The sequence below is a fragment of the Heliangelus exortis genome, chromosome 2 (assembly GCF_036169615.1).
Source record: "Heliangelus exortis chromosome 2, bHelExo1.hap1, whole genome shotgun sequence".
NCBI classification, from domain to species: Eukaryota; Metazoa; Chordata; class Aves; order Apodiformes; family Trochilidae; genus Heliangelus; species Heliangelus exortis.
In genome coordinates this window covers 59796094-59810313 of record NC_092423.1, presented here as the reverse complement: position 1 = coordinate 59810313, position 14220 = coordinate 59796094, and the positions used below count along the sequence as shown (strand labels likewise).

At 41.4% G+C, this 14220-nt stretch overlaps 1 long non-coding RNA gene across 1 annotated transcript in view; it reads left to right on the top strand.

The window, feature by feature from the left end:
* The window catches only part of LOC139792647 (uncharacterized), a 100923-nt gene extending 89487 nt beyond the window's left edge, over nt 1-11436 (top strand). Inside the window, exon 4 of the long non-coding RNA XR_011724329.1 lies at nt 10241-11436. This is a non-coding gene — a long non-coding RNA (uncharacterized lncRNA). The remainder of the gene's footprint in view (nt 1-10240) is intronic.
* The last annotated feature ends 2784 nt before the right edge of the window (nt 11437-14220 follow it).

Below are 14220 nucleotides of genomic sequence, written 5' to 3'. Positions count from 1 at the left end.
AGTTTACAAATTAATAACATACATCTGAGGCTTTTATGTTGCTCAGCCAGTATAACGTGTACTTTGGAGGCTGCAGTTCTAATTCAGAAAATGGTCTTTACCAGAAAAGCCCAGTTAAATATGGGCTTCTGTCATACTGAAGGTGGTAAAAAGTAAGGAAGTGCTTAGTACATGAGCTTACATAGAGGTTTTTTGATTAAATTTGAGATGTTGCTACTCTTCTTCAGTTTGTTTTTCTGACTTGTTTTCTTGATAACAATCTTCTAGCTTTTGTTCCAAAGCTCTGCTCTAACTTTGCTTTTAATGATTTTGTTTTGTTTTGTTTTTCCTGGAGGCTGTAATTTTTTGATAAATACTTCTTGGTTACTACAGTAGCAGATCATGTGGACTGCTAGTAGGAAGAATTTGTTAAAGTAAATGAAATATTAAGGTTTATAGTTCAACAGAAATATGCACCCTGTTACTTCCTGGGCATGGAGAGTGGCCTAAAGTACATCATCTATAATATTACGCACAGGGGTAAGGTAGAAGAACATTTATAAGATTTCAGGCACGACTATTTAAACATGAGGAAACACTAGCAGTAAAATTGTCCATCAGTAATGTGCACATTTGTACGTTACTGCTCACTCACTACGTGCCTGATTGTAAATACTTTCTTTTCCTAGAAGATCTCATTTCTTTCCCCGAGTGGGATGGGTATAAGAAATTTATCTACACCCACCCCTTTGTTTTTAGTCTTTCTGTTTACTGGGCTCTGATATCTCTGCTCCAGAGGGAGGTGTGTTTTGTCATTACCTAATGTGTGTATTATCTTACTGATCCACAATCTGATTAATCTTTGACATATCCCTATGAGATGAAGGGCTGGTATTATTCCTCTTTTGCCAATCCAAAGCTGAAATACAGATGTGGTACTGTAGAGGCTACACCAATTTAGGGCATTCAGTTGGGGATCATCTATATGGTACTACCGTGATGCAGCTTCTACTGATTTCAGTTGTAGTTGACAATATTTACCTGCAGAAGCTCAGCTTGGAGGCCTGGAGAGGAAAATGCAGATAGAACTTGCGTGTTAAAAGTTAAAGTTGCAAGCCTCACACAAGGGCATAAGGAGATGAATTCTGTTCTAAAATAATACTCAGCTTTCCAAAAGACGTTTAGATGGAAAATTTATATTAATATCTGAGGAAAAACAGAAAGTAACACCATGATGAACAAGATACTTGCTAATAAAATTACAACATATGGCTACACTCTTGGAAGTGTTAATGCACTACAAAGAAAATATGAATGAAAGTGTTATTGTTTGGGAAAGTGACTTTTCTTAGAAATGTCTGATCTTATTTTACCATAACTTTACAAAGTGAGGTGGACTGAGGTTTGACAGAGATAAAAACAGCTGTTAAAACTGAGCAAGAAGCAATATTAATAGTAAGAGGTGCTGCTGGGTCTTATCCCTACCTGTTCACTGTGACATCTGTACACTTTGTGTGTGTATTTATATGTATTTATTTATATATGTATACAGAGAAGTATATATATATATTTATATATGTATGTGTATATATATATATATATATATAAAATTATGTGAATTGTATTTGCTCGTGTTCCTTGTGCTGCCCAAACAACAGCAATGAGAATGTGTTTAAATGTGTGGTTATTCTTACTTCAGTGTTGTCCCTTTGGTTTCTGGAAGCAGTCTGTTGCTCTTGCAGTTTGGTCCTTGCCCTTCTATCACTTTTGGAGATGTGCCATACAATCTTTGTTTACAGTAACAAGCATGGAAAAACTGACTTCCTGACAGTAATGCTGAAGACTAAGTTGAAACCACTCACAGGTGAAAAAACATAGTTCTTCCACTTTGAACTTGTAACGTGTTTCAAGTAAAATACTAATCTAAAACTGGGCAGCCATCAAAAGGAAACCAGTCCTTTGCCCAAGACCAAATATTAACTGCTTAGTCAGCAGTTTCACTTATGGGTTTGTTGTATTTCTGTATGTTTTTCCCTATGTAGCATATAAATTGTAGTCTTAAAAAAACAACTCCATTCATAATTTAATTTCTATATAGGTATGATACTAATTGACTGAGCAGTTCAAGACCCTTCATGAACTTCTGGCTATTGCACACGCAGGTCTGATCTCCAAATAACTTTCTTATGACGTAGCTTCCTCACAGGCTGGTAAAACACATCAGGATTTGTAGATTGCTTTTTATGAAGAACAAATAGATCACACAACTTCCTTATTTTCTAGTATTTGAATAACCTTTCCTAGTGTTCTGGGTTCATCAGCCCAACCCTATTTAAGGAAATCAGGGTATTTACAGGAGGCATTTGTGTGTTCAGATTAGATTCCATTTTTGAAGTGCAGGTTACTAAGCAAAGCAACATTTGAGTTTGGGAGTCAAAATGAGAAGTGTGATACAAAATGAATACAAATCTAATGGTGGATTTGCGGCCTAGTTCAGTGATAATGTTTTTGGTGATGTAAGTCTTATTTTTGTAGCCATTAGATGCTCCAGAATTATGCCAGAAGAGTACTATCTTACACTTAGGGAACAATAAGAAGAGTGGAAGTTTAATGAACAGTGGGATAGTACTGTAAATTTTGTGTTTATCTGATGTGTGTTTTAAAGCGCACTTCCACGTCCTCTGTAGAAATGTTATTTTCTCTTTATATCATTATAATAATTACAGTACTCTACAGTACTGGCCTGAGCCTGTTTACACTGGAGTACACATGTCAGTTGCTCCTGAACTGTGCAAAGAGTTTGTCCCCAAGGCTAGGTTAACTGGAGGAAGCAGTTTTTAGTAATTCGTAATAATAATGGGACTATTAACCTTAGGAAGCTTCCACAGATGCAAAGAAAATTATTTATTTTTTCAGCGTTGATTATAATTCGATTGTTTTTACACAGATGTATCATATTGTGCTCTGTTGAACCCCCACATTTCTGCTTCCCTCCAGGATTGCTGCTGAAGTCTTCTTTCTCACAGTTTGTGTGGATCCAACAGCACCAGGCTTAAAATATGTAGACTAAGTACTTGACAGTGCACAGGAATTTTCTAGCATACAACAATCAAACATGGATGAATACTGAGAAAAGATCACTCCAATTTTAAGGATAGTATTTCACAGAAATCACAGAGTGTTAGGGGTTGAAAGGGACCTCAAGAGATCATTGAGTCCAAACCCCGTGCCAGAGCAGGGCCACCTAGTGTAGGTCACACAGGGACATATCCAGGTGGATTTTGAATGTCTCCAGAGAAGACTCCACAACCTCACTGTGCAGCCTGTGCCAGTGTTTTGTCACCCTCACAGTGAAGAAATTTTTTCTTATGTTTATGTGGAACCTCTGATGCTCCAAATTGCATCCATTACCCCTTGTCTTACCATTGGTCATAAATGAGAAGAGCCTGGCTCCAGCCTCCTGACACTCACCCTTTATGTATTTGTAAACATTGATGAGGTCACCCTCAGTCTCTTCTTCTCCAAGCTAAAGAGACACAGCTTCCTCAGCCTATCCTCATAAAGAAGATGCTCCACTCCCTTCACCATCCTTGTGGCTCTGCATTGGACTCTTTCAAGCGGTTCTCTGTCCTTGAACTGGGGACTCCAGAACTGGACACAATACTCCAGATGTGCCCACACCAGGGCAGAGTGGAGTGGGAGGAGAACCTCTCTCAACCTACCAACTACCCCCCTTCTAATGCACCCCAGGATGCCATTGGCCTTCTTGGCCACAGGGGCACACTGCTGGCTCATGGTCATCTTTCTGTCCACTGGAACTCCCAGGTCCCTTTCCTCTGTCCTGCTCTCTAAGAGGTCAGTCCCCAACCTATAGTGGTTTCCCAGATACAAGACCTTACACTTGCCCTTGTTTTCATTCATTAAATTTCTCCTTGACCAGTTCTCCAGCCTGACTCTGAATGGCAGCACAGCCTTCTGGGGTGTCAGACAGTCCTCTCAACTTTGTGTCATCATCAAACTTGCTGAGAAGACACTCTGTCCCATCATCAAGGTCATTGACGAAGATGTTGAACAGGACTGAACCCAGCACTGATCACCAGGGGACTCCAGTAGTCACAGGTCTCCAGCTGGACTCTGCACCGTTGATCACCACTCTTTGGGCTCTTTTGTGTAGCCAGTTCATTTGTGCAGCCATCTCACTGTCTATTCTTCTATTCCACATTTACTGAACTTACTCAAGAGGATGTTATGGGAGACTTTGTCAAAAGCCTTGTTAAGGTCAAGGTAGACTACATCCACTTGTCTCCCTGCATCTACCCATTCAGTTACAACATCATAGAAGGCTATCAGATTACTCAAGCATGATTTCCCCTTGGTAAATCCTTCTGATTCCTTCTACTCTTCCATATGCTTAGGGTTGACCTCCAGAACAAGCTGCTCCATCATTTTTCCAAGGATGGAGGTGAGCCTGATTAGTCTGTAATTGCCTGGTCCTTCCTTCTTGCCCTTTTTGAAGACTGGATTGACATTGTGTTTCCTCCAGTCCTCAGGCACCTCTCTTGTTTGCCATGATCTCTCAAAAAAGATGGAGAGTGGCAGGGTGATAACATCAGCCAGCTCTCTCAACACTCTTGGGTGCATCCCATCGGGGCCCATGGACCTGTATATATTGATATATATTGTATATATAACTGATTTCTAACCGAGTCCTACTTAACTAGTTTAGAGTCTTTCCTCCCCGAGACTTTCTCTCTCAGATCCAGGGTCTGGAGTTCACAAGGGTTGGCCATAGGAGGAAAGACTGAAGCAAAGAAGGTTTCAGCAACTTTGTCTTCTTTGCACCCACTGTTATCAGTGCTCTTGCTTCGCTCAGCAGTGGGCTCACATTTTCCCTATTCTATATTCCCTATTCCATATTTGTACTCACACTGGAAACAGAATCTCAAATATTATGATTAAAGTTCTGGCAAACATATGTGGTCAGTGCTGTCATCTGGAATAGCTAAAATTTTGGGAGGCTAATTGAAATAAACTATCCATCATTCATCTATAGAACCAGAATTAATGTGGAAAAATTTTCAAAGTGTCATATTGAATAATCAGGGAATTCAAATAAATTTATCTGGTTCCAGATGAGTATAGAGTAAAGTGCAGAAATGTGCTTCACCAGTTTTTTGTGATGAAGGTCTCTGTGATGAAAATGCAGTAGCAGCATTTCCTTATTTTTTTACATTCACTAAGACTGTCTAGACAGATTCTGGAATATTCTACCAAAAATTAGTGAAAGGTAGAATCATAATTCTTTTTTAACTGGATGGGCAATCAAAGCATATCTTTTCCATGAGGCATTAGTTAGATCTTCATTTCAGGTACCATACAGCATAGCAATATCAGGATATGGCTTTGAAGAAGCCCATCAAGTACCAAAGAGTTTAGCTGTGGTCACACAAAACTCCTTGCAGGATATTTTACCCTACTAAAGAGATCTTCAGGCTATAGAGAAACTGATTGATTTTGGGACTTGAACTCTACGATAACACTGAACTGAGCATCTCTAAACTGTAGCAGTGTGTGTCTAGACATGCCCTGTGGTCCCTAAATATCTACTGGTATTTTGTGCAAACCATAGGGCACTTCATGCCTTGGCCAGTTGCCAGCATGGCTCTGCACTTAGATCCATGTTCAGCTCTGTGGTTTTTGTTCACTGACATATGTTTTTTTTGGTTTGAGTCCATAAGGTTTGCACGCTTGAGGTTCACTTTGAGGTTTCAAGTTCAGAGAAACATGAAGTTTTGCCTGGCTTTTGGATTGGAACCTCAAGCCTAATGATAATGATTTCTCTATCTGCAGATTATGAAGGGAAAGGTCATTGAAAAACAAATCCCAAAGCCTGATACTTGCTGAGAATCACCAAGCATTTAAATGAACCATTTCTTGCAGAATTTAGCAACCGTATGTTTTCTGCCAAAATGAGAAACTGCATTTTACTGATACGCACAAGTGTATTAGTGGCATTCTGCTTCAATTAAAAATATAGCATTTCTGCAAGTTTCTGCTGTTTTTCTGTTCCTGCTTCCTGGTTGACACTATTTAGTGCTTTGCAGGGATGGCACTTTTGCCTGCAACAAGCAAAAAAATTAAATTAACGTTAAACTGTTGGCCAGATACTTGATAGTTTTAAGTCCTGTTACTTTTGTCCAGTCTCTGAAGTGCCCATGCTATGCTTAGTAAATGTGAAGTTCTGTTTCCATAGACCTGAGGAATTTTAAGACCCAACGGGGAGTTTTCCCAAAATCAAAAGCTGCTGATCTTCAGGCAGTTGTGTAGTTTTCCTCTTTTGAGTCCCGACACTTGTCTGTAGGTTAAAGGAATTTAGATCTTCTCCCTAACTGTGCAACTCTCCTGGAGCTGGGATTCAAAGTTGTGTGTGCAATGACATTCAATTAATCTTGAACTCACTGAGATCCATGTTGCCGTGGAGTACTGTGTCAAGCATATAATTAGCCATATGAGAAGAACTGTACTGAATCTGGTTGAAAAGCACCTGAAAATCACCCCAGAAAATTCTGTAGCTTTTAAGCAATCATGAATTGTGCTTACTTTGGGCTCTAATTCTTCATGTTGATCTAGAGTATACTCTGATGCTGAATATTTTTCTCCAAAGCCTGTCCAGTGTGGACAGCTTCATCAAATTCAAGGTAGCTATTGTATTCCTAAGGCAGCATGAAGCTGCACTAATAAGGAGCAGGATTTATGATAAAATGTTTGAGAACACATCTTCAAATGCTGGCACCAAATTCATATTGGAAAAACTTCTATTGGTGACCTATCAAAGCAACATCCAAAATAAGCACAGTTTTTTCTGAATCTTCCAATCTAAAAGCTTTCATGTGAACTCAGGCAGTAATTTTTTCAATCAGTTATTCCCACCTGTGTCCTCAGGTGTTCTGTTTGGACAGTTTCCTATGCCTCCACACACTGTATGGAGGGGGAGGAAATGTGCTGTGGAGTTCACCTGACAAACTCATTTTAGGCAGGTAATTTTAGAGACTGCCAATTGATTACTTTGAGAGTTAACAGTATCTAACAGAGCTAGGTATCCGTGCTACAGATTTGGAGGTGAAAGAGTTACCCATGCTGTTACCAAAGATTTTTTGGGGGGAAGGAGTCATCTGAAAAGATTTCAGTGCAAGAACTGGATTTTTAAGCTCTAGTTGCCAAAAGCTGTCTCTCACAAGGAGCTTTCCTTCATCTAAGTCTTTTACATTTCTGAAGAAATTAATCTGGTCTTTCACTTTGTAATTCTTGTCTCTTCCCCTTCCATTTTTCATTTCCACCTAGTGTGACTGAGTATTTCTGGGTCATGTTTAAAGGTACACATATCATGTATCTGCATAGGTTTTTCACAAGCTTGTCAATATATTTATAAATACTGTAGGGACCTCTTTTCAAATCTGTTTGAAAAATAAGACCTGTATTATTTTCTGAATAAACCAGTACCCATCAGGTACCATGTTGGTGCAGCCGTAATTCTGGGTTCTGAGATTACTTCAGGGTTCACATGCATCTGGTCTTTGCTTTTTCTCCTGTTTCTCATGGGTAGCACATGGCAGACCACTGAAATTGTCAGGATGTTCTCTGGGGTTTTAGTGGTTTGGTTAATAATAGAACAAGAAACATCAAGGTAGCAAAGTGATCGTCAGATGGTGGCAATTTGGAGGTGCTACTGATTTGAGCTGAACGTGGTTAAATAAATGTGAAAAGTCTTTTCATTCCTTGTCTCCTTCATTTCTCTTCTGTTTTGGTGTTAGATCTAGGAAAATGTATGTAATTCAGTATTGCCCACTATCAGTTCAGTGCAAGCCATATATATAAGACATAGAGAAAGAACAATTATTTCCTTCACGTTTATTTCCCCAAGGAGAGAGGCAGAGCACTGAAAGAGGTTACCCAGACAATTTGTGGAATCTCCATCTCTGAGTGTTTTCAGGACAAAGTTGCAACTGACCTGATGTAATGTTGATGATAGCCAGGAGCCTCACTAAATGACCTCCAGAGGACCCTTCCAACCAATGTATCTGTGATTCTAAGTCAGAACAGATAAATATGCTACTGGTATCAAGTGGGAAAGATCACCAGCTCACAGAGTCAAGAACTCCTGCAGTTCTGTCTTAGCAGCTAATGAGAACAGACAAGAAGCCATTCTGAGACAAGCTATTATAATTGTTATAGGGTAAGAACAATGAGACTGCTCACCAGAACAACTCCTCTTCTCTTGTAATCCAGAGCCCTGAAGATCAAAGTCCCTGCCTCAGTAATGTTTATCTTCTGGACTGACAAAAAGTCATCCTAAGCCTTTATTCTCCATATTATCTGACAGTGCTTCTGAAAACACAGTATTATATCTATCAGCTATGGTCTGAGTTTGGGTGTACCGATATCCTTTCACAGCATAAACTTGCCAATGCTGAAACTGCTAATCCCACAGGTGAAAACACCCTTGGATCATTGTGGCAATCTTGTGATTTCTGTGTATGCAGTCCTGCGGCTCTCCTGACTGCTAGTTCACTCTGAGGGTGAACACTACCACTGGATTTTACGTGGAATTTAGGCAACTCCTAGGTGCAGCCCATTGAAAACCCCCTTTCTGATTGGAGCCAATGAGAACAAGCTACAAATGCCTTGTGCAAAATTTTGCAAGCTGCTATCGCGTGAACAGTTGGGAAGGTTGAAATCGGCACAAAAGAGCACTCTGGTTCTGCTCCAATTGCGCTTCCCCGTGTGAGTGCTAGGCATCTCTCTCTTCTGGGGAATTCTGTGCTTGATCTCCATCATATAACTTCAGAGCTTGCAATGGAATCCTGTGCAAAACAGCTGTGCGGATTGTCGGCAGCTATCTTCTTACATTTCCCTGACATCGTATCTGGTTTCAGTGTAGAGAGCCAGGGAGAGCAGCATTGTGAGGTGGTGCCCGGCTTTGCAAACAAAAGGGATGGAGGACTCTGTGCCACCTGCTCTGTCACTTGAACGAATGTTAGGAGTAAAACCAGCTACAAACTCCTAAATGTCTGTTGGATGATAACTTTATGCAGCAGCAATTCCATCGATCATCAAGGTCGGATTTTTTGCTTTTGTTTCTCAAGTGGACCGGTCCCTGGGTTCCATGCTCCTATAGGCAAGATGGTAAAACAACCAAGGATGTTAACTGCTTGGTGCCCTGACTGTGAACGGTGATGTGGAGCTGAACGCTCTTTTTCGGCGACTGCCAGGGGTGTCCAGATGTTTCTGTGTTAAACTGTGTGGCACAACACCTCTGCAGGAATTGGCAGGCAAGAGCGTTTGCTTCTTGACTTGGATTGAAAGCTTTTGAGTCGACAATGTTAGAAAAACGTTGCCACTATCCGCAAACCAGAGAGAGCCCTGTCATGTCCATATGTGAGGAAAAAAAATCCCTTCTGCTCATTTTTTCCTGATTATTTTGTGGGACGTTGCATTTATGAAAATTACCAGCTATGAAAATGGTGAATACCCCTCTGTTTCTTGCTGTAGTTGCTTATGAGTGTGGGGCTGAGTGGGAAAAGGAGTGGTCTTGGCAAACAGCTTATTAGTCTCAAATAAATTATTCAGAACACAGGTTTGGATACAGATTGCGAGGAATGATAATGGAGTTGGTTTTCTGAGTCTGTTCATGTTATGAAGACATGGAGTATGCTTTTCAGGAATTCACTTAAGTAGAATCAGCTTTGAATAATGTAGCCTGGAAGTAATATTGCTGCCATCCAGCTAGTGTCTGTGGAACAGCATTCTCCTGCCTCCTGAAGCACTGATGTTGAAGAAAGGTAGAAAGGGAGATATTTATTTTTTGGCCTTTTTTTTTTTTTTTTTTAAAGGGAAAGTCTTTCTAAACGCTGGAGAGGGGCACGTTTCGGCTGAGATTTTTCCCCTCCTGGACTGAAATAGTGGACCGCATCAGCATCCGATTTGGGTGCGTCATGTGGTTTCTCATGTGATGCTGGTCTCCCTGCGCTTTGGAGAGTCAGCCTTTGTGACTCCGCACTCCTGGACAGTAGCATCCAGCAACACGGGAGACTTTGAGGAGGGGGACAGAAAAAGAGGCACACACCCCACCTCCCCCACCCCTGGAAAACCCCGAAAGCCTAGAAAAATAAAGTTACAGTCATTTATTATAGTTATTATTTCTTCTTAACTGTTTTGGCTTTTCTTTTTAATTCTGGGTCTTCCCTTTTCTCCGTTCCTGCAGGCATAAAGCTGCACCCTTCGGAAGAAGTGGGATTCTCTTTCCATAGAGCTACGACGCTGCACCGCTCTTGATACAGCCTGCTTTGCTTTTCCCCCCATTTACCTGGGTGGCTGCTGCTGTTTCTGCTGCTGCTGTGGCTGCTGCAGTCTCACTGCCTGTATTTCACCCCGGCTTGGCTGACTCGAGACTCATTCGTCCTGCACATTGCTAAGGAAGAAGAGCGATGGAGCCGCATTTTTTCTGTCGGTTCTGGAAGCGAAGGGTTGCAATATGTGATGATTTGGGGTTTTTTTGGGGGGAGGGGGGAAAGGGAGGAGAAAGGAGGGCTGTTTATCTAGGATGGGGTAGGTGAAAGCTTAAAGAAATGCTATGTAAAGTAATCCGGTGCTCGACAAGGGCATCAGCAGCAAGAATCCAGTCTCTGCTGCTCCAGAGGATTAACATGGGGAAGCCACAGTGCTGCAGTCAAGTTTCACCTCAGCGTTGTGCTGCGGATGGATAAATAAGGTATCGGTTGTGTCTGCCTGTTGAGGCGAAGCCATGGGAGAAGGAGAGAGTGAGAGAGTGTAAATGCAAGGAAAGAAGAAGTGCTACGTGCTGTTTGTCTGATTCTGTGCATTCTCATTGCAGAGAGGATGGCATGATTAACAAAACAATATGTGGACAGAGGGGCTGTAAATTGTAGCTCAAACACTCCCGATGCTGTCAGGGAGGGAACTGCTGGGCTATGCGGCTGCAGCGATATCCCCAGGGAGAATGGCAGCCATGCAGTCTCTGTGTGTCTATATATATGTATGTATGTACGTGCTTTTGTGTGTGTGAGCATGTATAGACATGAAAGAAAGACATTTCTGACCAATTTACAGAGAAAGATTCTCACTTTGCTGGGTCAGATGTGCTTTCAGCTTGGATTTTCAGCTAATATTTTCACCCATTTCCTGACTTAGGCAGCACTTTGGGAACAAAACAGATGTAGGCTGAATTTTTTTGAGAAATGTGAAAGCAGATCCTTTCCACTTAACACCTTGAAGCACTGAATCTTCTGCAATCTGCTGAGAGAAACTGGGGGGGTTTCGTTTTCTCCATCTTAAAATCTTTATAAACACAGCTGTATTCAGTATAGTGAAAAATTCTATACTGTAAATAGAAATGTGATCGATATAATCAAAATAAATGCATCCCAGATGACTTCTAGACCAGCTGCTACCACAGTCATCAGATGGCTAAATGCTCAGCTGAGCATTTATATTCAGCACTATATTTTTTTTTCTTTCTTTCAAAATTAGCCTCTAATTTAAAAGACATGTACCTGACTATATTTTATTGCTGCACATGCATAGGGGAGACTGTGTTTTTGGAGCAGGTAGATTTGTCACAGTGCAGGCATATTTATCTCAGCTTGGCCATGTCTGAACAATGCAGAAATGGGGGAAACAAGTGCTGCACTCAGCTAGTGGAACTTGGCATGGCTTCTTGCAGCTGCCTACTGAGAAAGAAAGGGTTTCTTTCCTCTTTTTTTTTTTTTTTTCCTCTTCTCTTTTTTTTTTTTCCTTTTTATACAAATCCATAGACCATAATGTCATCCTCAAATGTGTATGAGGGGATTTCCCAATAGTCATGGTGAGCTACCCTGCAAGACGCCAGTCTGGCCCTTCCACTGTTTGTTGCTCAGCCTACAAAGGCAGCCCTGTGTGTTGGATTATATTTAGCCAGCTGTTGGATAACATTCTTGGGCTGGGGGCAAAAGGAGTCTTATTACTCCTAAACTGTAGTTTTCTGTTTGCTTAAAGAAAAATAACCTTGGCAATTCAGCAGGCTCTGCAAAGGAGTTTGTGCCACTCCTACTACCTTTCTGAAACCATCGTGTTCTTCTAACTTGGGCGGTGTGAAGCAAGCAAGGAGGAGGAAGAGAGACTCCTAACTCACAGCTTCAAAGCTGCAGAGACAAGCAAAATGTCAGCAGCTTGTAATTAGGAGTCCACGGTTACGTCAGTGACTATATCTCTCCAAGAATAGCTATGTGATGTGTGCCACAAAGCAAAAGAAGACAGTCATAACCTGGTTATGAAGCCTGCTTGGAATAAGAAGGAGCAAAATGGATTAATGAATCTGCTGCGTTTCTAAATCAGATGTGGCTGGATTATATGTACAAGGCTTGCTGAATTCTGCAGTGGTGAAGACTGAATTATCAGTTTGTCAGAGGGCGTGCAGTCACCGAGTGAAAGTGGGAATCCTTCAGAAAAAATGCTCACAAACCATCTATCTCAGAAAATGTCTTTCACAGCTCTGTCCTGTACATGCAGCTGAGGCATGCTCTGAAGGGAGAGACCAGAGAGCTGCACAGAGGTGTTTAGAAGGAAGGGTGTAATTAAACACAAAGCAAGCATGCAGAAATTCTGTTCTGGCATTACATATTTGATACTGAAATATCAAAGCCCAGAGAAGACTAGCTAGGGTCTGGTGTGACTTACATTAAGGCTTCTCTGGTAAAGACTTAAAGGGGGGAGGGGGCTTCGTACAGCATCTTGCAGCCACACAGAAGTCCCCAGGGCTGCAAGGGTAAGAGGGATGAGGGCAGCTACGTGCTCTTAAAGGCACATGGCTCAGGCCCCACCAGCAGCTTTCTGACCTTTGCAATTATTTTTAGGTCAGTGCAGGCAACTCTGCAGCATTTAAGCTGTGAGATTGCAGGGGTTCTTAATCTGCTCTGACTGGCCTTTCTCTGCTTTGTGGCTGGGAATTGTTTACAGGGCTTTTATCAATACCTTTCCACAATATTCCATGTGCATGTCTGTCCATGTTGGTGCCACCCAATTGCTAGAAGCCTGGCATGGTTCCCTGCCCTAAGCAGAAGTCGGTTGCAGTTCAGCTCTGTTTATGTCTCTCTTTAATTTACCAGGATAGGTGGATTTCACCATGCAAACAGTGGGGTGTGTTGTCTTTTTTTTTTTTTTTGACTGTGAACACAAATTTGTAGGAGGAGATGACCCTGTATATTAAACCAATAGCTCGTTGAATTGTGTGTAGTATAATTTAAATATACTTACTTTAATTAATAGAAGGTTACAAAAGCTGGCATTGTCTGGGGCTGTTTAATTTACATCTTAGGTTTAGTCAATGAGCATAACCTGCCTGATTAGAATAGCATATTCTGTGCAGCCAACAGGGTGGAAGGCATTATTTTGTTTGTGTTAGTTCAAACAGCTGGTCATTAATGCAGGCCCCATCTCCAGAGTGAAGTGCTAGTGGACATGAATGGCTGCCTGATTAATGCTGCCCCTCGACGGGTCCTTCATCCAGCAGCAATGCTCGCAGCAGAATAATGCAGCGTGATTTGATTGCACTTTAACAGGGTAGTGTGTCATTGTGTCACCGAGCAAGCGAGGTTATTATGGGGCAGGGCAGACAGACGGGACAGTGGGGTTACTAGACCGTGGCATTTTTAGAAATGCAGGCCTGACCTACTTAGAGTTATTCTCTCTGGCTGGCAGCTGCCTGGTGCAGGGCTCCCCCTGATAGGCTGTGGCTGTTGCTAGGGGGAATTAACATGAATTTTTCCACATACAGACTCGGTGATTGAATGATAAAAGCTGACTGGAATTAAAGAGATTCGGTTCAGTATTATGCAGATTTATCTCCCTCCATGTTTTTTTTTTTTTTTCTTTCTCTCTCAAATGCATAAAAAGGAGGAGAAGACAATTTGTTACCATTTATTTTTGACCTATTTTTTTCTGGGGGAGGGCAGAAGTGTTGGGAATTTTTGATCATCGTTTACTATTTAAGCTGTTGAAATGATAAGACAGTGGGCAGAGAATGCTCTCTCTTTGGAAGCGAGTGAAACGAATATAGGTTTTTTTGTTCTGGTCAGACTGCCACCTCTTTCTATTTGAAGCTATGTCAGATTCCCTCATCTGGAAAGGGGAAACATATACCAGGATTTATTGCATAACATTACACTTAGCTAATTTTAGCTACCTCTA